This window comes from Podarcis raffonei, chromosome 8, assembly GCF_027172205.1.
Source record: "Podarcis raffonei isolate rPodRaf1 chromosome 8, rPodRaf1.pri, whole genome shotgun sequence".
Classification (NCBI taxonomy): domain Eukaryota; kingdom Metazoa; phylum Chordata; class Lepidosauria; order Squamata; family Lacertidae; genus Podarcis; species Podarcis raffonei.
This window is the reverse complement of record NC_070609.1, coordinates 46,108,644-46,131,392: the sequence shown is the minus strand read 5'-3', so window position 1 is coordinate 46,131,392 and position 22,749 is coordinate 46,108,644. Positions and strand designations below refer to the sequence as shown.

General features: G+C 42.0%; 1 long non-coding RNA gene across 1 annotated transcript in view; it reads left to right on the top strand.

Annotated features, from left to right (window-relative positions):
* LOC128419224 (uncharacterized) overlaps window positions 1–22,749 on the top strand; it is a 42,160-nt gene that overhangs the window by 10,248 nt on the left and 9,163 nt on the right. The window contains exons 2-3 of the long non-coding RNA XR_008331818.1: window positions 4,623–4,805; window positions 9,801–9,870. This is a non-coding gene — a long non-coding RNA (uncharacterized LOC128419224). The remainder of the gene's footprint in view (window positions 1–4,622; window positions 4,806–9,800; window positions 9,871–22,749) is intronic.

Here is a 22,749-nt window from a genome sequence, read left to right as displayed (position 1 = left end):
TCCCCCCAAAAAACCCTCAGTGGGTGAATCTATAGGGCCCCTGATTTGAGCCTAGGGTTCCTACCTGTCAAGATAAGCCAATCACTCAGGGCTGAGCCTTGGCCGTAGGTGCATGAAAGGGCAGAGTGCGAGGGGGGTGTCCAGTTTTGAAGCAGAGGTTGCTCACACATCTCTCATTGACTTCTGAATTGGGAAGGTGTACAAGATGTTAACCAGGAGATTCACGTCTTAATTGTCAGAAGTAGCCAAAGCCACTTTGTCTCCCATTCTATGACTACAACAATGCAGTGTTTCACCCAGGAGATTATCTTGGCAAAAGAGGGTTCACGGAAGGTAGGAAAGAAGGTTTGAGAAGGAACTGGTGAGACAGCCATAACAAATATGTCAAATTCTTCCAAGGTACAGGCAGGATCTCCAGGGCCAGCTGGCAAGTCTAAAGGAGCAGAGGCAGATGCAGGGAATGCAACCAGTTTGGCGGCACTAGGCATGAAGCCTTAGAAGTGCTGCAGGGGGAAACCATAATTATTATTTAGAATATGGCATGAGATGTGGGGGCACTGAATTTTGGCATCACACGGGATACTGCTGAAATTTGAGACTCCAAGATCCACCACTGAAAAGAGGCAGAATTTCAGCACATTGTATTGCAAGCACTCTTTCAGGGAGTAGGTGTTTTCCTAACAAAGATCTATCATTTAATGCTAAGGTATTATACCACTCTGATATTATACCACTGTACAGGAGAGATTAAAATGCTGAGGCTATTTCTCTTGCCCTGTATTAAAGTTTTCTCATTTTACTAGGTTTTCTTCACCACACACACACACACACCGACCATATTCTTTTGGGACATTTGATTGGCATGGTTCCTTTAAGTAGAACAAATCAATATGAGCTCAGCCCTGGGATGTACAGAATGCTGATAAGGAATTAGTAGGAAAGGCCAGGTAAGGTTTGGTTTAAACTGTAAAAAAAAAAAGTTTCCTAGAATCCTGCTAATTAGCAGTGGTGGAGTAATGGTCCTTTATAGTGACTTTAAGGATTTAGAATAACATGCTTAATCTGGAAAGGCACATTAAATGAAATGAAATGAAACGAAATGATGAAACTCAAAAAGCTGAACTGCAATTATGTTTTCCAGTTTCAAATTGCAAGTTAAAAACAACAACACAGTTTTGGTGTTATGAAACAAAGACCTTCTTTATTTTGATTCTGTTTGACTTGTCCTGGCTGCTATTACGCAACATGTTTTCCTTTTGGTTTGTTCTTTTCCTTTTCTGGATTAGCTCATAGTTGACTGCAGTCAAGCAGGGATCATAGATGGTAAGACAATTAAGTAGCCAATTAAATGTGTGTGTGTGTGTGTGTGTATGGTGATGTCATTGAAGGCACATGAAAGCAGTTGTAAGTGAGAACAATGGTTCCTGAATCAGTCCCATGGGAGATACAGCCAATGGGATGGGAGTGACACATGACCAATTAGATTACCAAGAATGGATTGTGTCAATTGAGAACATGAGTTTATAAATTGATGTTGGCATTTCTCAAGAAAGGATGGTGTTTGTTTGGTTTCTCCCCCCCCCCCCAAAAAGGGGCACTACGCTGTCAAAATCACTTACTTGACAAGTTAGGGATGCTTTCTTTGGTACTGTTCATGATCCTTTGGCTTAGATCATAATAACAGTATTGATTTACTAAAAACAACAACAACAACCCATGAAGATGACATGGTTTGGGGCTGGCTTTATGAAAATCTAAGGTTTTATTCACAACATCAGGAGGTTATACCCCAAAATGGGTGGAGGCAGAGCCAAAGGATGTTGGCACCACCCCTTTTTACTTTTTATCCCATCCTATCCCATCCTCTCTCTCCCTCTCCCCCATTTCCTCTCTTTCTGCCATCCATTTCCCCCCATGTTACCATCTGCAGAAAAGTAAGCTAAAGGCTACATATGGACTATAGCATTGAGTCCTTTCAATTAAATTTCATAGGTCTCTGCTTCTCATTTCCAGTTTGCAAAATACAGCTAATTGAAAAAAATGAATGTGAATGTTTTGCAGAAACACCTTATCTCATTTAGTAATGCTGTGTCTCAGTGTATACGTGACCTTCCTTGCACACTAGCAAGCTTTGTTCATTGTACAGTCAAACTACAAATAATGTTGAGCTGAGATACATGACAAAAGCTCCATAGAACTACAATCATGGTTCCCCCCTTTTTAAAATCAAGACTTTGCTAGCAGTCCATATGATTTATAAAGCTCTGTAAGTCTTCCTTGCTGTTGACATACATGCATACATTGCATTGCCCATTCTGTTTTAATACCTAAGCCTCTGGGACAAAGGCTGAATAAAAAAGCTTGTCAAATACCAAAGGAAAAGGCAGTATTTCAACAGAAATTGAATATGGCAATCTTGAAGTGCAGTATGGATCAACAGACTGGTATATTTGTGCTCTAGAAAAGATGTTTAGTTAAAGGGGTATAACATATTTCAAAAAGTAAAAACAAGGACACCCCCAAAATTATTGAGTCCCCCCCAAAAAACACACACCCAAAACCACATTTTTTCAATTGACTTCAATCCAATCTTTTGGAAATCCCCCCCTGGACGTCAATTCCGCCTTTGAAAACCGGTAAAGTCCAGGAAAATCCAGATGTATGGCAGCCCCAGGTATGACCCAGTCAATGCATATGAAGAGTTGCTTTAGAAGAAAATTTCCACGTGATATATCTCTGGGACACTTTTCAGGAATTCCATCTTTTAAATATGTACATGTATTTATTGATTACTACTGTATTAGTGGTACTCAGGTACTTAAAGCCGACTGCCGCATTCCACAAGTCTGGTCTAAGACATTTTGCTCCCTGAGGTGGAATTGCCCCATCAGTTCTACCCCCACAACTCAAGGTACATAAACAGCTGTGCCTGGTGCAGAAAATCACACAACTGCCTCTCCATTTCCCTAGCAGTAAAAATCTAACAGTAATAAATAAAGGAAGAGGCCATTTGCTATCCTTTCAGGAAACCCAAAACTGTTTTTTGGGGGGCAGCTGTCTTACTCTGCCTAATGAAAAAGCTGGCCCTGCCATGTCAATTACATTCTTGCATGGATCTTTACATTCTCTCCTGTGAGAATGGTCAATTCAGTCAACAGATTCAGAAAACAAAAACAAAACCCTGATCTGCCAGGCCTGGAACCACCATCATTTCAGAGTGAAGGTGGATGCCTGAACAATTCCGTCCTCTCCTTCACCATGTCAAAGTTCATGGCACATTAAAAGCTAATAACCCAGGGAAAAGCTTTGGTTAGAAAATTTATCAGTGCAAAACTGTGTGCAAATGGCCTCTCTGGTATGGGGTGTGGTTGTGAGATTGTTTGTTATTGTTATGCACAGCTGATAGACGGAGAAAGTAATTTTAAAAATAATAATACAACATAAGCAGCTTAAAACTCTCCTGTAGAACAGGTCTGCTTGCTTATGGACCACAAATCAAAGGGAAGTTTGGATGTACTGGGGCTGCTGGAGGCTCAAAAAGCTGCTTAGTTTGCTGTGGCTTCAAAAATGGTGGTTTTGTCAAGTATCTGATAGGCCACAACAGATGATTGATGGATAAGTTCTGGTTTGGTGCACTGCAAGTTTGTAGACCTGGCCCATGGCTGGAGATATGCTACAGAAAGGAAGATATCAGCTAACATTTGGATTTATTGTACATCTGAATAATACAAATTCCCATATTTCTTTTGGGGAAATAACTTAATCCTTCAGTGGCTCCGCACCTCTGACTCTGAAATGCACAGTACAATCCAAGCAGGTTTTCTCAGCAGCAAGTACCACTGAGCACTGTGTAGTTTACTCCTTAGAAACTGCACTTCCTCTGCTCAATGGGTTGACAGTGGTCTTATTCTTTAGAAGGAGTTATATATTTTTCTACTTGGGTCAGATGACTTGGCCTCGGAGGACAGCTGCTTATGAATCCCAGATGGATTTTAATCATTGTTATGGTGCAGTGTTGTATGGATAGTGAGAGCCTATTATGAAATAGCTTTAGGAGTCAATAGGCTGTTTCCATTCTGGAGAATTTCATTAAATGTAGTTTGTAGCTATTTGGATTATATTATACTAAACATTTAAAGTAGCCTCACTCTCACTGGCTTCAGAGTAGTCTAGAGAGCCACTTATCTGTATCATAATTGAATGTTTTCAAATCAATATAAATTTTCAGAGTCTTTCCTGATCAGCCTACAACTTCATAATAATTTTATTTATAATAATATATTTATGGTAAAATTATAGTGAGCTAATAATAACTTTAAAAAATGCTAGTAAGAAGCTAAATTTATTTCTGGTGGAAGCTAATTTCAATTCCCGAAAAATAAGTGAGGTCAATTTGGAAATGATTAAAACTTATGCTTTCAGAAGCCTTTTCTTAGTCAGATGAATGGCTTGCCAAGGCTAAAAAAAATCTATCTCATGCAGTTTCATAAAAATATAGGAGGACAGTGGTCTTTCCTGAAGTGACATAGAACTGGAGTAACCCAAAGCATAGGAGTAACAGTGTTCTCCATACGTTCTTGACTACAACTTCCATAATCCCTGATCATTTCCCATGCTGGCAGGGGCTGCTGTGAGCTGTTGTCCAACCACATGGAGAGCACCATATTGACTACTCCTGACTTAGGAAGAATCCCGTACCAGGTGCAGAGTCAAGCCCAGTTCTACCCTTGTCACTCTTGCTATGGACATAGTGAACATCCAGCAGACCAGAGGGAGACCAGCTCTCCATTTCCTATCATTGCAAGGTACTTGTCCTCATCATAACAGCCAATGCAGCATAGAACTAAGACTGTCAGACCAAGACCAGAGTTCAAATCTCTCCTCAACCATGAAGTTCACTTCATCAGTTTGCCTGCTCCAGAAAAAAAATGGGCTTAGAAAAAGCTTGCTCATTTCATTTAGAAATAGAGGGTTGTATCCAACTAAGTTATATTCTACATAGGCCTGCTGGAATTAATGTATCTAAATTAGCCATAGCCATTAATTTGAATGGGTCCACTCTGAGTAGAACTTAGTTAGCTACCATCCACAGTTTTCATTGGCTGTGCTGCCAACCCCAATGCATTTTTGGTGCAAAAAATGGGAAATGCACAACGCAGTAGCCCTCTTTCAGCGTTCAACAGCATCCTGGAGAGCTCATATTGTGTTGTGGCATGGGTGCATCATGTGCCGCCTGCAAGCCCATCTCTCCTCTCCTGTCCTTGGTGCATTCAAAGCAAAGACCTGACTGCATTGCAGCTGAATCCTTCCCACAATCAGCAGCACAGTGCAATCAGTCTTCCCAATCAGTGCTCTGTGTTGAGCAGAATATGGTTAGAATATTCCTGCTGGCTTTGTCATGGAATGCATGAAGGTTGAGAGAGGAGAAAATGAGGCCAGTGTATGCAAGGATGTTGAGAGTGGGGGCTTATGAATATATACCCCTTTCCTAGTTTGACCCCCTCTCCCCATCTTCTGAAGGACTGAAAAGGGTTAGTGGTATCCTTACATACGTTTATGTTACCAAATGCCACCAGAGGAGAGATGGTGAGAGGATGGAGACTTGATAGCAGCTCCACTTCTTTGGAACTGCCTTCCTGGAGAATCCCAGTTCCAATCCCTAAATTGGAAAGTTTCTGGATGTTCTTGTTTATGTTCTTGTTTAGAAAGACCCTTTGAAATATTCTGGACATTTTAGAATTTGCATGAATGCAGCCATTTATATGTTCTGTCCCACGAGGCGTTAGAATAATCAGGATTCTTTTGGATACTTAGGGGTAGTCAGTTTAAGATTCTATTTAAGGCTTATTCTACATTTGCTTTCTGGTTTTGACATCCTGGTGCAATTCCATTAAGCCTTGGAGTTTGTTTATTAAGAATGCATCAGTAAAGCTGGGAAAAAACACACAAAACTTTCCAAGTCTCTCAGTGCAAAGAGCCTCAAGAGAACCAAACACATAGTCCCAGAATCCTACATGGAGACAAAGCGAATTTCACATAAAAACACGCTATTCAAAAATGTTGATTGCAAGCTCAGTGTAATTAGTGTGGCTTGAGTATCCATTGCTAATTGTTCTCAGCCATCGTGAAGTCTGGGCATTCATGAACAGCCACCGCATTCAGTTTTAATTACTGAGTGAGTTGTTATCATAAACATCCCTCGGTGATTACTAAACCCCAGCAACGGAAGCCTGTTTTAAGAATATTTAGGCACACACACACATTCATACACACACATTGTTGAACATTCTGGGTTAAATGCCATTTAAAAACCCAGAGTAGGCCTCTTGCTGAAAGCTGCTCATTAGGAAATATATCATCCTGTCTATAGGAGAAATAACTTTGCAATTTTCCTCCCACACGTGTTAAGAGTCTATCCTGAGCAGCGCAAAATATTGTCATGCAAGGGAAAACCATAGCATTACTTTTAAGAAAAAAACAAAAACAAAAAACCCTACCTAGGCTTTGATTTTTAATCTGGCTGTTTGTGAATGTGTAGGCTGGCCTAGCATGGGGGTCGCAAAGCCATTTAAATTTCATGAGGAAGAAACTGAAAGCCATTTGGCTGGAGGGGCATTATCCTGCCTGAATTGAGTATACATGAATATCTCATTTCAGGCAAAGCAAGGTCTGGGATTTTATTTGTTAGTAAGACAAGGCTAGGGCTTCTGACAACACAGGGGGTGGCAGCTTGCCATTTTTAAAAATACATGAAATGGTGCCTTTGTTCTGTGGTATGCAGTACTAAAATAGAGACAACAGTCAAATCCCTAACCCACCACCCACCTCAGTTGCCGTATAAATATAGCATGAATTCTGGTTAGTTGGATGTTGTTATCTGAGACTGCAATCTGTTTGAACTCCGAACAGGGTTGTAAGTCCAATGGACCTGATCGATGAGTGACAGGCACGTCCCTTAAAAAAACAGCCATGTGAAGTGGAGATAGTGGAACTAAGAAATGAATTGAGGTGATCCAGGGAAGGCTGTCATGTTTCCATGCCAGATCGCATCCTTCACAAGTCAGATCAGGGACTTCCCAAGCTTCTGAGTCACTAGGGATATCGTGAATGCTGACAGAAACAGGAGTGTAAATTACCAATCTTCACTTACCCCATATTTGGAATGGAAAATCGATCTATTGAATGCAATTAATATTTGTGGTACTTGGTTTTTTTTAGTCTGCAAATGATTCATAATCACGACTCCCCCTCCATTTGGATTGTGCTTTCTTTGCATTGGAATGAATGGTGTGAAACAATTGTGTAATTAATTGTGTAAAATTATGCAGACAGTGAAGCAAATAATGCAGGGTTTTTGCTAGAAGCTGAACTGCAATGTTGCAAAAACAGGACTGCACGGGACGAAAACAGGACTGAATGAATATCAATGCCTTCTTACATGCCTGCAGGTTGCACTGTGGCCTTGGCTGTCCAATGAAGTGAAGGATAAATGGGAAGGGGATTGATAGAGGAATACAAAATTTTACACGGCGTGGAGAGAGTGTATAAAGAGAAGTTCCTCTACTTAATGAAGGGTCCTGCAATGAAGCTGAAAGGTGGGTGTCAGGGGCTCAGGAGCAGAAGCACAGGGGAGAGAGGAAATGGAGAGCGAAGGGGAAGAATCCGAGGGCAGCGTGGGGGAGTATGACAGTGACCCGAGAGATTCCATGAGCTTCTCCAGCGAATCAGAAGATTCCCAGAAGGGGGCGCCGATGGTCAGGGCAAGGGGGGTCCCAGGGGGGACGCACCAGAAACAGGGGGCCAGCGGGGACTCCCAAAGCAGCAGCGGGGGATCAGGACCAGCTCCCCCACCAGAGCGTAGTGGGGGGGAAGAGTCACATGAGTCAGGACCAGCGTCTCCTCCAGCGGGGAGAGAAGATGAGTCAGGGCTGACCACGCCTCCATCGGAAAGTGGGGGAACGGAGGGGAGGTCAGTTCCAGCTAGCCTCCCCGAAGGGGGAAGCAGTGACAGCAGCAGTGCAACGGTCAGAAGGAAAGTTGCCGGCTGGGCGCGCGCGCCAAGTTCAAATGTACAGGCGCGCGGGACAGCAGGAAACCCGGATTGGGAACCAGGTCCTAAAGCCCGCAGGAGGGAGGGGGAAGACTCAGGGGACTCAGCGTCAGAAGAGTCTAGGAAGGGCGAGACCCCGACAGACAGGCGGACCCAGAGGAGGAGAGAGCAAAGGAAGAGGTGGAGCAAGGCTAGAGTCTTAAACTGGTGTCTGGGGGGAGGAGATTCAGACGGAGCTTCAGCGGTCTAGAGTTTGAGACGTAGGGCTGCACGCTGCGGCTGTGAAAGTGAAACTGAACTTCAATAAAGACTTTTGTACTTAACAATGAAGCGGCGTTGGTCCTTTGTGAGCTGGGACCTCGGGCAGCTCTGGCAGTGGGAGATAAAGGACAGGAAACAATGAACCACATAGAAAAGTATGGAATTTGCTACCAGAAGATGTAGTGATGCCCATCAGTCAGATGACTTTTCAAAGGGTCTAGACAATTTCATGGAGAACAAGGCTATCATTGGTTCCTAGTTATAAAGGCTGCATGCTTTGTTCAGGATCAGGGGAAGCATGGTTCTAAATACAAGTTGCTGGGGAACATATATGGGAGAATGCTCATGGGCAGCTAGTGGGCCTTCCATCTGGTTGACTTCTGTGGAAACTATTAGTGCTCAATTAATTAGGTCTTTCATTTGAACCAACAAGGCTCTTCATAAGTTCTTCCTCAGACTTGGGTAGTGGCTTGCACTGGTGAAGAAAAAAATGCATAAGAAAGCAAAAACTTTCAACATGCTGAAGTTTCTTTCGATAGCAATGAGATGTGTTATTTTTTTTCCTTGAGCAGAGCAGCCAGCTTGGTTTCTGTGGAACAGCTCTGTTAGTCTCCACCGAGTAGAATTGTGATTGACAGAATTAAAAGAGAAAAGGCTGTTTCATATTTTCCCTACAGGCGCATATAAAACATGCTAAAACCTCCCTCAGCTGGCACCACACCAAACATTAATCTCAATTTACTGTGAGTTTAGCTCACGTCTCATCCGTGGCATCTGTGCCAGGCATGGCTGGGAATTGGAGTAACACCTGATTTACCATGTTCAGAACTGTCCTGGACTTGGAAGGGATTAAATTGTGCCACTGAAGCGCATCATAGCATGACAAACAAAATGTGTATGGATAAATATAGTGAATTAAACTGGAATCTCAGTCACCATGCCTGCCCATTGCTGGTAGAATCCTCGTGTCCCCTTTTCACCATCCTCTTCATCCTTAATTCAATGCCCTCCTGCTGTTTATATTGGCCAAAGCAGACTGTCTCTATGAAAGAGACCAATACTTTAACAGCTATGAAACGGAGACAGCTCACCAAGCCCATGGCAGTTGCCATCTTGCCTTGCCGAAACCCCAACCTTCGTAATGTATGTTTTAAAAACTGCTGATTTTATTTATCATTTGGGGAAAAAATAGGCTTGTTTGTTTATTTTGCTAGTAAAGTTAATTTACATTTTGCATAAACTGCTTAGAAGTGGTGTAAAAAGCCTGTTAAATAAAGAGAAATACTGACATCAGTTTTGTCTCCTCTTTAACACTCAGGGTCTGAACCTTTCAAACTTTGGGTGAAAAGGGTGAGATGTTTCAAAAGTAGTAGTAATCTCTACTTTTGAGATGTTAGTTATTATGCGGGTCCAGTTTAGAAATGCTCAAGATCATCTTGCCAAAGCCAAGCCAGTAAGACTCGAAATGCAGCCTCTTTTTCTAATGCAGATGCCTCTTTTGTCTGAGCAAGCCTTCCTCTGATGCATGAATGAGCCACCTGAACTTTCACCTCCTTCAGGTAATGTATTGCTTTTCAAACTCAATCACATTTGATTACCCTTCAAGGGTTTGGCTTCTGGCTCTGCCTGCTCTTCCGCAAGACCTGGAGCCACACAGCAAAACGGGATGCTCTCTCTTTTTTTTTGAATGGCATCTGCTTTTATAGCTGAGTTGTAATCATAAATGAATATCAGCCAAGCAGTCTTTTCTTATCTATATTTATTGCTGAATTGGTTGGTAAATAATAGGCTTTTGCCTTAGTTCATTGCTTTTTGAAATGAAGCCTCTTTAGTAAAGATTGTTAAGTAATTGCTGCTGCAGCTATTCAAAGTGTGTTGGGGGGAATAAAAGGAAAATGAAATAGCTAGAATTCATATATTAGTGCAAGTGTAAATATGCTGTAAATTGAGGTTTGTTTGAACTTTTTCACACAATATTGGGAGGAGGAGAAGATGGATGTATTTACACAAGTAATATTGATATTGTGATTATTAATGGGTTATTTAAACAGGGCAACTGTGCTCCAAGAATAGCATACACCAGCTTTAAGCTCAAATAAATTTCCCTCCAAAACTTCACATTGGTGTTATCTTTTGCAAATTTTGATGGCAAGTATTGTCTAGTTAGAAAACATTCAAGCAAGCAGAGACTGACTATTCTCTGTGTAATTTATACCAAACTTTGATGTCTTATATTCCATAAGCAGCCTACAGAACTACTTGTTTGTAGCCAGGATAGAAATATTTCAAGTAAATAGATCGACATCTATCAGATGATGGAAGCACTTATAACTTTATCCCAGTGAGCACCATGCTCACAAGTACACAACTGATAATACGCAGTTCAACTAAAGGGCGAATATCAACAGCTCCCAAATTATTCTCTGGTTCTGATTTCTATCCAAACTGGAGAAAAATTCTCCTCCAATCTGTGCTCTTTGCCATCTCTTTAAGCCATGTTTTCTTCAGGGACTATTTGCTGCCTTTTGGTGCTGGAGAGGAAAGAGGAGAACTTCTGCCCTTCCCTTCAACCACACCTAGGACAACTAGGAGCAGCACTCAGGCAGTTGTGACAAGCCATAGTGATGGGAAGGACTGATGAGTAGAGAGAAATTAGAATCAAACCTGAAGCCAACTTGAAAAAGTTGGGTTTAAACTTAGCTACTGAGCTGCTTTTAGAATATTCCTGAAATGTGTCTGTTATGGTGGTGGAATACTCTCTTGCCTAAGTGTTGGTTATTTTCACATACAAGACACCAGTGGGACAATTCAAGATTCAGGTTGAAATGTCATTGTTTAATACTATGGGAATTATGCAAATATTTACTTTAATAGCTATGAAACTCTGGTGCCATTGCTAATGAAGGTCAGTTTTCCAGCCACTCCTAGTCAAATAGAGCCGGGTGGAAAATTTATTGAAAACATTTCCAACTTTGCTTATCTTAAGCAATGAGAACAGAAAGGGACTCCACATTCTTGTGCACAAAGAGAAATCGCAGATGCTTTGTAAAGAATGTCATATAAACACAGGACTTAAGGTCCATTTCCCCGTGATGTCCTCTGTATATTTTTTATCCACCCCACAGTTTCTATTCAGTGTCTATTCTGCTGCACTAATTTCCTGATGTGTACCAATACATTCCCCACTATCTTGCAGCCAGTTGCAAATGGCATGAAAATCCCCGGTTTTTCCATTCAAATCTTAAATTGTGAAATTTCAAGTTGGGTTTAGATGTGGAATGTTTGAAGTAAGGAGCAAACTTGTTTCCTCCTGCTCTGGAGGGTAGGGCTTGAACCAATGACTTCCTTGTTACAAGAAAGGAGATTCTAACAAAACATCAGGAAGAACTTTCTGACAGTAAGAGCTGTTTGACAGTGGAATGGACTCCCTTGGGAGGGTGTAGACTCTTCTTCATTGGAGGTTTCTAAGCAGAGGTTGGATGGCCTGTCATGGATGCTTTAGCTGAGATTCCTGTGTTGCAGGGGGTTTGTCTAGGTGATCCTTGGCGTCCCTTCCAACTCTATGATTCATTAATTCTAACAGATGCCCACAGTCAAAGCAAAGAGGGTTTACCCCTTGTTTGACAGCCAACAAGTGGGGATTAACCTGCCCTAGAATCTTAGGGTGAAGGGTGAGTAATAATAACAATTGTAACAACAATTACAATCATTGTAATAATAATGATAACAACAATAACAATCACCATCTATTTGGTAATAACATTCACAAAGAAAAATCTAGAGGTGAAATTTAGGAAGCAAATTAATTTTGCAGATCTAGCTTGAAAATTATTTCTAGAACTCAGTTTAGCCTATCCCTCCCCCCTTCCTACTCTTTTCCGTAAGTTCTTTCCACCAGTTCCTCCCCTGTTCTTTTTCTTCACAGTCACTGCATATCGATATTCCGATCCAAGCTTCTCACAGTAGGATCCAATTGACATGGTTATTTACAGCAGATTTCCACTTGTAAACACACAGAATTTAATTGTCTTTCGTGTTTTGGAGGCTGCTTTCATAGCAGCCCTGTTAAATCTCACAGCACAATTTCTCTGATGACACAAATGTGAGTACAATTTGCTCCAAATTTTGGAGATGATGGGGAGCTTCTTCTATAATTTGAACTCCCAGGAGATATTGATGTTATCCAAGTTTCTCTGTATGGGGTCAAGGGGAGGGAGATCCTTTGTATCACCCCCATATTGATTCATTAAGATTTTTTTTTAAAAGCTACAGGTGCTGTGTGTTTTTTTAAAAAGAGTATCGGCTGAAGTGGTGATTTGGCTTTCCGTTCAGCCATAAAAGGGGAAATCTGTCAGGATAGTTTGGATGTAAAATATCTGTTTTCTGTGTTCATGAGACAGATGGGAAATGTGATCCCCAGCACTAACCTTGCAGGTGGTACTAAGTAGCCAGCTGCCACCTCCTCTGCCTCTGCTCTTTTGGCTTGGACATTATTTTCTCAGTTCAAGGAAGGACAAACTTGGCTTGTGATTACTAAAGCGACCATAGGCCAATTGTATTTTACAAGGCCCAGTCTAGACAAATAGTTCATCATGTTGGTAAAATGTTTCTGGAAAATATCAGTTTGGAATGAAATCAGGAAATCATGATCAGACGTTCTCTCTTTCTCTCTTTTTAAAACCCTACGGATGGAAAACCAAAAAGGTCTAGGTTACCTTTACCTTCTAGTACCTTCTAGATTCTAATATTTAGGAATATTTGAACATGCAATCTCCTCTGCAGTCTGAAGCAACACAAGGTTAACAACAGAGGTGGATGGCCACACTGACTCAGCCCCGGACACACTGACCAGATACTTGGAAGCTGTGGCTGGATGGTTTCATGGGAGCCGATTGAAACTAAATCCTTCAAAGAAAGAGGTCCTCTGGCTGGGTTGGGATGGTATGGGGATGAGGGACCAACTCCCTTCTCTTGCGGGGCCCAATTAGTGCCATTGCCTTCCGTTAAGAGTTCGGGTGTAATCCTTGACACCTCCCTTTCCATGGAGGCGCAGGTTACAGCAACAGCCAAGGCGACATTTTTCCACCTTCACCGCATCAAGCAGTCGGTCCCTTACCTTTCCCGCCCTGATCTGGCCACAGTGATCCATGCGACGGTCACCTCCAGGCTTGACTACTATAATTTGCGGAGCTGTCCGTGAAGCTGTCCCAGAAACTCCAGAGGGTCCAGAATGCTGCAGTGAGGCTCCTCACGGGGTGTCTGCCATGGGAGCATATTCACCCAGTGCTTTTCCAGCTGCACTTGCTCCCGGTGGAGTACAGGGTCAGATTTAAGGTGCTGGTTTTGACCTTTAAAGTCCTTCACAGCCTAGGACCCTCGTACCTATGGGACCGCCTCTCCCGGTATACCCCACGGAGGACCTTAAGGTCCATAAATAGCAACACCCTAGAGGTCCCGTAGAAGTGCAGCTGGAAGGGCAACATTATGCAGACCCCATATACTATATGCACTTGATCTGAGCATATGTCCCATACATACTGAATGGAACTTTCTTCTATGCACAGGATTGTTTTGTAAGATCGGTTTCAAAAATGCACTCCGTCATGCTTAATTCACTGATTGGATTTTTTAATTTATGGCATTTATATTGCACCCTTCTCCTCTCCCCAGAAAAGGGTAACGGTGGCATATATGGCTCTCCCACTCTCCCTATTATCCTCAGAACAACCCTGTGAGGTCGGATAGGTTGAGAGTTAATAATTGGTCCAAGAGTGGTCAGTGAACTTCATGACTAAATAGGGATTTGAACCTTGGTTTCACAGGCCTTAGTCTGGCACACTAACCACTTTGCAACACTGGCATGATAAGCCTCACATCCCAATCTTCTCTTTTCAGATACATGTGTAACAGGTAGAATATACTATTTCAGAACATGGTGAGCTTTTGGGTGATGTGTTACTTTTCAGAGTAGTAGAAATGGGTGCTTCAAGTATATGTTTGTATAGGTGATGGGAGCACCATAATGCACACAAAAGGATAGACTTTCACATGGTAAATGAGCATCCAATGCAGTCATGGATATGTGTTCCTGTCCTTTAAGTAAAATCAATGCTGTAAAATGCTACTTCTGCCTAGCATTTGTGTGTTTCCTTTAGATAGTGCTGTGAAGTCTATTGACCACATCTGAGCAGGAATATGTGTTTTCCTCATAATTCTCTGTTCTGTAACCATTGATCCAAAATGCATGCCATAATAATGGGTTTTTAGAATCTGTTTCCATGGAAATCTTTGTAATGCTAGCAACACTGGTAAATGAGCTCACTGTGGTAACTAGATTCTGCACAGTGTACAATGGGGGTGGGGGACCTGTGGCCCTCCATAAACTGCTGGACCCCAGGACCCAGCAGCCCCAGCCACTTTACCCTGTGGCCAGAATTTATGAGAGTTATAGTCCCACAACATCTGGAGAGCCACAGGCTCCCTATTACTGATGCATAAAGACAGGAAAATTATTGTTGAATGTTTTGCACGTGGAAGCAGCTTCATGGGAGAATTCAAATAAATTGAGGAGGAGAAAGAAATACAATTAGCAGCATTGGCAGGGTATTTTTGTTTTAAAAAATGTATTAAAATGTACAAATATGCACCTTTTTAATGCAATTGTTTCCTCAGCTAATGTCTCTTTCCTGAATTAGTCAAGAATTACCTACTTAAAGTAAAAAGCAACATTTCCAGTTGCATGTCAAGGTCCCCAAGCCACCCCTCAAATAACTCACAACACAAACATAATTTTTGTTTAAGGTTTTTGGCATAATTTTGGCCACAACTTTATTGAAATACATAAATGTGAGTGGTTGCTTAGGCATTGGTTAAGACTATCTGTTCCCCTGCCTGGGGACAGAACTGACTTCCGGGCACCACCGAAAGCCAGTATAAGGGAAAAACAATATTGGGGAGAAGGAGCTGAGTCACAGACCCTCACCTCTCCCCGCATGCTCCCCAGGGCTTGCCGGCCCTAGGCCCATTCCAGGGATTCTGATGAAAAGATGGCAAGCCCCTGGATTCCTTTAATGGAATTTCCCTTTCCGCAGCAACCATGGAGGGGCAGGCCCAGCCAATCCTAACCCCTCCTCCAACCAATTGATAACCAATGCCTAACTGCAACCTTACAAGTTGTGACGATTTGCTACGCTGTAGGCAAAAACCAAATGGCCTAGCCAATCGGCCAGATGGACTAAATTCCTACCAGGCCCCTGCCCCAACAGTAGACGACCCCATGACAGGCATAGCAAGGTCAACACAAACCGATAAAATTAGGGCGGGTTGGCGGGTGTTCCGTAGCTCGCAGCGAAAGAGAACACTCAGGCTGCAAGCACAGGATTTAAAACATCCGATCCCTCCCACCAAATTGCAACATAGAATTTACTCCAGCAACCCAGCCATCCAATTGTTGCCACAGGCTTCCATAGGAATCCTGCCTGGCAACAGAGGGGTGGCCTGGTAAACCCCACTGCAACACGTGCTCTCCATGAGGGAGAACACGCTTTATGCCCACACCACTGCCACCCCAATGGAGAGAGCTGGAAATGTTGGTTGTGTGTATGTCTGTGTTTGCTGTATGTTAATGAGAGAGAGAGAGAGAGAGAGAGATTGATTGTGTAACTGCATATAAATTGGCCCCTGCTGGCATGTGACCCTTGGAAGGGTGGTTGACCATCAGTGCAGACCTTGGGCTGGAAAGAGTATATAATTTCTATATGTGACAGTGCAATACTGGAAGTAATTATCTACAAACATACACACCTCAGCACAACCACTGTTACTTATGCACTCTGCATCCATCTGCAATTAACAGTGATTTTTTTAAAAATAAAAAACTTCCTCAGTAAACAACTGGAATGAGCCTTAAAGTACCCAATCTACTCTGCACTGCAATGTAGCTCTTCATCACACTCCCATTATTTTCCTCCTACTTGTGCTTTACTGCTCTCTTACCACCTCCGTTTTATAACCCCACTTTAATGAGTCATTATTAAACTTTTCCCAGCCTAAACCCAACTTTAAAAAAATGACTCCTTGCAGGCAGACAGTCTATAGCATCCCCTGGTGAGTGACTTGCAGGCTCTGGAGTTCATAATTATGGGAATGACAAAGAAAACATATAAACACTTTTTATAGGAATCCTCTAGTGGCTGTGGCCTGGCATGTAAAACGTCAGCAGACTTTATACCTTTAGGGATTATTTGCAGGGGTGGGAAGTTGTTGTTCCTCTAACTTTTTATTCTGCTTAAAAAATGAAAAACAAAAACAAAACCTCACTGTGTTAAGCTTGAAAATGTGGATCATATTGATGTGGGGGACTTTTGCAAATTGTATGTGACTTCCCCGCACCTCATCTGCTCCTGAAGATTCCAGCCAGGAGAAAGGACATTAAAACATGAATGTGTGCATAAAATAACCACTTAAATCAAAGCAGCATAACAAGTATTCATCACCACATTTTGCTGATGCACAGGTTAGTGTTATCTGTAGTCTTACAAAGCAGTGAATTCTTTGCTAAAGAATCTTATACAAACTTGGACGTGCTGGATAAGCGATTCAAGAGCTGAACTGTTAGATGATCTAAAACAAAGCTCTTTGCAAGGGGTTTTTTTTTTTTGCAGGTTAATTAAGATAAGCAAGATAAGATTTGCAGCCTAGAAGTGTATTAATTGAGAGCTTAAAATTTTGTGTGTGTGTGTGTGAGAGAGAGAGAGACGAGGGTGGAGGGAGGGAGAGAGAGAGAAGGGGAAAAGAAACACCCTATCCAAATTTTTGGGATTTGCTTTTAGCATAGGTGATGGGATGGTATATGGTAGGAAGAAGTGATTTTAAGGAACATTTATTTGCTTTTTCAAATTTATAACTCACCTCCACCCCAAAAGTCGCTCTTGGGAATAAAATTGCATTTTAAAAAGTGCAAAAGAACTTTGTCTCCAGATTAGTATACATATTACTTTGCTTTTTTTAAAAAAATGAAATAAAATCGTGCAACATCAGGACACAGGAAGCTGCCTTATTGTGAGTCAGATCATTGGTCCATCTAGCTCAATATTGTCTGACTGGCAGTGGCTATCCAGCAACTGAGCCAGCATTCTCTCCAAGCCCTACCTGGAGATGCCATGGATTGAACCTTGGGGTTTCTGCATGCAAAGTAGATGAGACTATTTATCCAGCTGCCAGTGGCTCTTCTAATGTCATGTCCCTTGCATCCAAGTCCCAACATTGCTTGAAATAGAATTCAAATTTGGAAGAATTACAGGTCCCCCTCTCTGGACGGAACCCTCACCATCCCCTTTTACACCACCCTAGTCTGAGGATGTAGCTGTCCCATGGTCCTCAGATTCTGGAGGAGAACTTACCTGTAGCTTCTTCTGCTCCACAGCCATGCAGGAGCATATGACTGCAGGATCAGCCACAGGCCCTTTAAAGATGGTAGTGAGTCCCAGGGAGGTGGAGTAACTGGAAGGTCAAGCTCTACCTGAGGCACCAAACATTTCTTTTTTGTTTGTTTTTAAATAGAATTTTAAAAATTGATTTTCAATATATTATAAAAATATATTTCTACAGCTCAGCTAACAGGATGCTTTGGAGCTGTCTATGGTCCTGATTGCTGCTCATCAGAATCTGTTGTGACTGAGCCAGTAGGGAACCCATTTGTCTTGGCCAGAACTTAACGTGACATACGTGGACTAACCTGACTGGACCTGAGTTTCCCATACTCAATGGACCTCTTCCGTTGCATAACCCAAGCCCCAATAAAACAAGCAATGGTCTAAGTCAGAAGTCTGTCACATCACTTGCTACCGAGAAGTTTTGAACACAGAACTTTCTTTATGCTATACCATAAAGACACTCCCAGAGAATATGAGTAGTTTGACCCTTAGTGAGGGAGGGAGTGTGAGAGAGATGGCACTACCAACATTACAAAATACAGTTTCCGTAAAGAATAGATTTGGCATGCCCAGCTTGGCATGGCCAGTTTCCCAAGAGACATTTTAAAAAAGAACATCATTTGATTTAAGAATGTGTGCATCTATTTAGAACCTAAGCTAACATGACATAACCTTTTAATCCCCCCCCCCCGCCAGTTTAGTCCAGCCTAAATTCCCAAAGAGGAATTTTAAGCAAGAAGAGGCAATTTGAAAGAGTAACTTAAATCAAATGGTTTTCTTCTTCTACAACAGTGATTGTCTTGTTACTGCAATGCTTTTCTAAAATGAGAGAAAATGGGACTATTTGAGCCCTCTTCAAAATGAGAGGTTTACAAAGAGTGAGACACCTAATTAATGTTCCACTTTGTAAAAGTTTGCATTGTTCACTGTCAGCTCTCAATAATTTATTTAAAGTAAAAGGCTAATCTAATTGGCAGTAATGAGCCAGTAAAACTTATATTGGATTACTGGCAACAGAAGCCCACAAGAGCTCCCTGGGCAGTTTAAATCAGTAATATTCTAGTCACAAAACTTCATTGTTTCAGCTCAGATCACTGGCACTGCCTCTGAGCTTGCCTAGGGTAGTAAGCCTGATTGATTCCATTGCCTTCATGTCACTTCTGATGGCTATTTGCCTCTGCAGCACTTTTAACTAGCAAGACACCGGTGCTGAAATATTTACCAATTGCTTCTTCGACTGGAACATCCACCACTAGCCCTCTCTGCAGAAATAGTTTTAGGAACTACATTAAAAACAATGGAAAAGAACGAATTGCATAAATCCTAGTACACCAGACAACACATGAACCACTATACATAATTATTATTTACTAATTCGCATAGCGCTTCCTACCCAAATAGGCCTCTAAACGGTTTGCAAGTATAAAGTCACAGCAGCAGTGAAATATGAACTTCTATAGTTAAAATACACAATCGTATAAGAAAACATTTATGTATGAATATCTATAGACAAAATGTGCAATGAAACAATAGAGTTATTAAAACAGGAGACTCGGGTGGAGAGATAAAGATCTCGCACAAGTGCTTGATGCACCTTCTGGTTTTGCAGTCCCAGCAACAGACAGATAGCAAAACAAGCCTGGTGAGCTGTCTCCTCCCCCTCCATCCAGCTGTACCAAATGTTTTAAATGAGCTCATATTAAGGCCATTCATGTTAGTGCTGGACTGGAGATTTTTTTTCAGCGCTTGTAGATGAGATGATGAAAATTCTCCCCCAATATTGTCTTTTCGGGAGGGGTAGATTTGAAAAGATGGTAAAGGATTGTTTTGACTTCTTAAAAAAAAAAGGAGGAGGCTGCAATCCTAACCCCACTAAACTGGGGATAAGCAGTGGCGGAGCTTCATGCTCCGGCACCGGGGGCAGAGAGCAGGCAGGGGTGGGGCGCGCTGCCCAAAGGGCTGTGGCATGCGTTCTGGGGGCAGGGTGCCCAGCATGGGGGGGCAGCTGCGATGGAACCCCATGGGATCGCGCTGCCGGGGGCGGTGCGCTCCCCCGTCCCCCTCTTCCTCAGCCAGTGGGGATAAGCCCCATAGAATTAAGATCTATTTATCCACAGACATGGCTAGGATTAGAGTCTAAGCTGTGGCTCCAAAGTCATCCTGTGATTTCACTACTGGTTGGAGGTTGTGTGGAGTAGCATATATGAATGGGCTGCTGCTGCTGTGGTATGCCTTAAAACTAACATAACATGAAACACAAGCCAACAACTACTCCTACTTTCATTTCAAAAGGGTTTGCATAAATCCCAGGAACTGGCCTTACTGAACCATATAGATGGGGCATTATCGCCGGATGGCATCCATGGTTTCTAAGGCTCCATTGCTGCAGTAGTTTGCATTAGCCATCCCTCACAGTTATTTTTTAGCACAGGGGCTATAGGAAAGGGGTGGTGCGAGCCGTGCCTCTTCTTGTCTTTGCACAGTAAGGGCAAAGCAAAACTGGCAAGAGTGCTTGAATGTATTTGCATTCTATATATAGCCTCCAATCTATATCTCCTGGTGCTCTCATCACATTGGGGTGTCATTGTTGCTTATGAGGTTGTGCTCATGGATGGTGTATACAAAGTCAATCTTCATGTCCAGATAAATAATGCGCTAGAGAGTTTGTAAGGCTCTATAGTTTCAAACTGATGGGGCACTGAATGGGGCACTGATGGGGCACTAAATTTTGAACCACATGGGGGGGAATGTTTCTGAATGTAGAAACTACAGCAGGTCATGGAGGAAAAGGAGCCAAGAACCTTCTCCCAGTCAGGCTAGCTCTGTGTGCTCGCTCTGTGTGGTTTTGATGTGGAAGAACATTTAATCATGCAGTCCCACAACCTGGAATGGTACAGTCCCAAGGATGTTTATATTATGCAACTGAGCATAATATAGATTGGCTGTTAATGACACAAAAACCAGAAGTACTAAGTCATATATACCATAAATCCAGTACTTTAAATTTTATCTTTAAAATTACATTGCCTCCTAAACTCCTAATGTTAGTATATTAGCAGAGAGATTTCCATTATACCTTTTTTTTTGTACCATTTTAACTGCTGTAGAGTGCTACAGCAGCTGTACACAAAGAGTCGTCTGCTATGAGCTGAAATGTGTCCTGGGTTCATTTCTCTTACCTCTGACAAGAACTTGCTAAGTTGCCTTTGGCAAGGCACTATTTCTCAGCTTCTGACTTCCACCTACAGTATAGGATAGTAATAATGACCTACATCATAGAGTTGCTGAAAGGCAGTCCTGCCCCCCATCAGCCAGGCAAGATGGCTCATCAAGGACTCTGTAAACTTTGTATGCACATTTGCACTCTTCCTGTGTAAAACTCATATGCTAATAGCAGACACATTAACGAAATGTGGATAGTTATATTGCCAAAATGATATCATCTACACACAAATGAAAGATAATCACAAACTTGGGGGATTTGACAAAGTACAAACATTCTTTGCTGGTGGGGAAGGGGTGGACCAAAACTGAGCCCATTGAGAACTGAACATGCACATTTGGCAAAGAACGGTTTTGGAGTGGTGGTGGTAAACTAGGGAGGAATGGAATGGAGTATCCTGAAAGAAGGCATGGCTGGCTGGCAGACACATGGAAACAAAGCACTCTGTACTGCAGCATCTTTTCCTCAGTGCCACCTATATCCCTTAAGTTGCAAGTATTTTTTAATCAGCAGTTCAACTTGTCATATGAATAACACTCCTGTGAGTCTCCCTAAGTGTAGAAAGCCAGCATGGTATAGTGGTTAGTGTGTCAGACTAGGACTTGGGAGACCTGGGTTCAAATCCTCAGCCATGAAGCTCATTGAACTACTTGGAGCCAGTTAGTGACTCAACCTACCCTACCTCAAAGCGTTGTTGTGGGGTCAAACGATGAGGGGTAGACACATGTAAGCCACCTTGAACTCCTTGGAGAAAAATTGGGATAGAAATGCAACAAATAGATTCATAATGAATAAATAGGTTGTATTGACTTTGGCCTTGACTTCTGTCTGTAGAACTTGAAAAAACTGGTAGATATTTTTTGCACAGAATAGTGTCTAAAAGACTACATGGCTCAGATTTAAAGGGGGAAGAAATAAAAGCTTTTAAAAGCTTTTAAAATTGTGTGTGTGTGTGTGTGTGTGTGTGTGTGTGTGTGTGTGAAAGGACTGCAATAGACAGTAAAATAATGCAGCAAATAGAGATTTTTGACCCCATAGGAGTTTTGAAATAGGCTTGTTTGAGGAACATTTTAATCTGAGTAATTTTGAGCTTTGGCTCAAGACTTGTACTTTCTTGTAATCAGAGTTTTCTTTTTCAGTCGGAAGTGGTTCTATGCTATGAAAAGTATCAACCTAAAAAGATGTACGAATAAAAAAAAAAAAATCATTGTCACAATAATGAGACTTATTATGAATTCTAATTTTTCATTTGTTCTATTTTCAGCACAGCTCTTCCCTCTGTCTCTGGACAGCTAACCTTGTTCCTAGCAGTAACCTTTATCTGATAAGCTAAGAATTACACATGTACTCTGTAAACACAGCAGACAAAATACCAAACCCACCATTATTCTGATAGATCTGTGTTTATCCTGGGGAGAATAGAAGCTTGACGTGATTGACACTTTTTAAAAATTACAGTGGCAACTTTCTCTTCCAGGCATTCTCATTGATAAGTACCACCTCATCTTTGCTGGAAACTTATTGGGGGGGAAATGAAAGGGGATTGGGGGAAGGGTTGGCCTAGTCCTACAAGCTGCTAAGGAAAAACAGCAGTTCAATTGGTTCCCCTGTGTATCTCCTCAAGCTTGATCCCAGTCCCAGAGCTCATGAATCAGCAACAGTAGCCCTTGGCATTGTGGCTTGAGTACTCCTCTATTCCACAACAACTCTGCTGTGTTTAAGTTAACTAAGGTGAGAATTTTTAAAAAAGATATCAGTCATGAAGACCAAGAATCACAGAA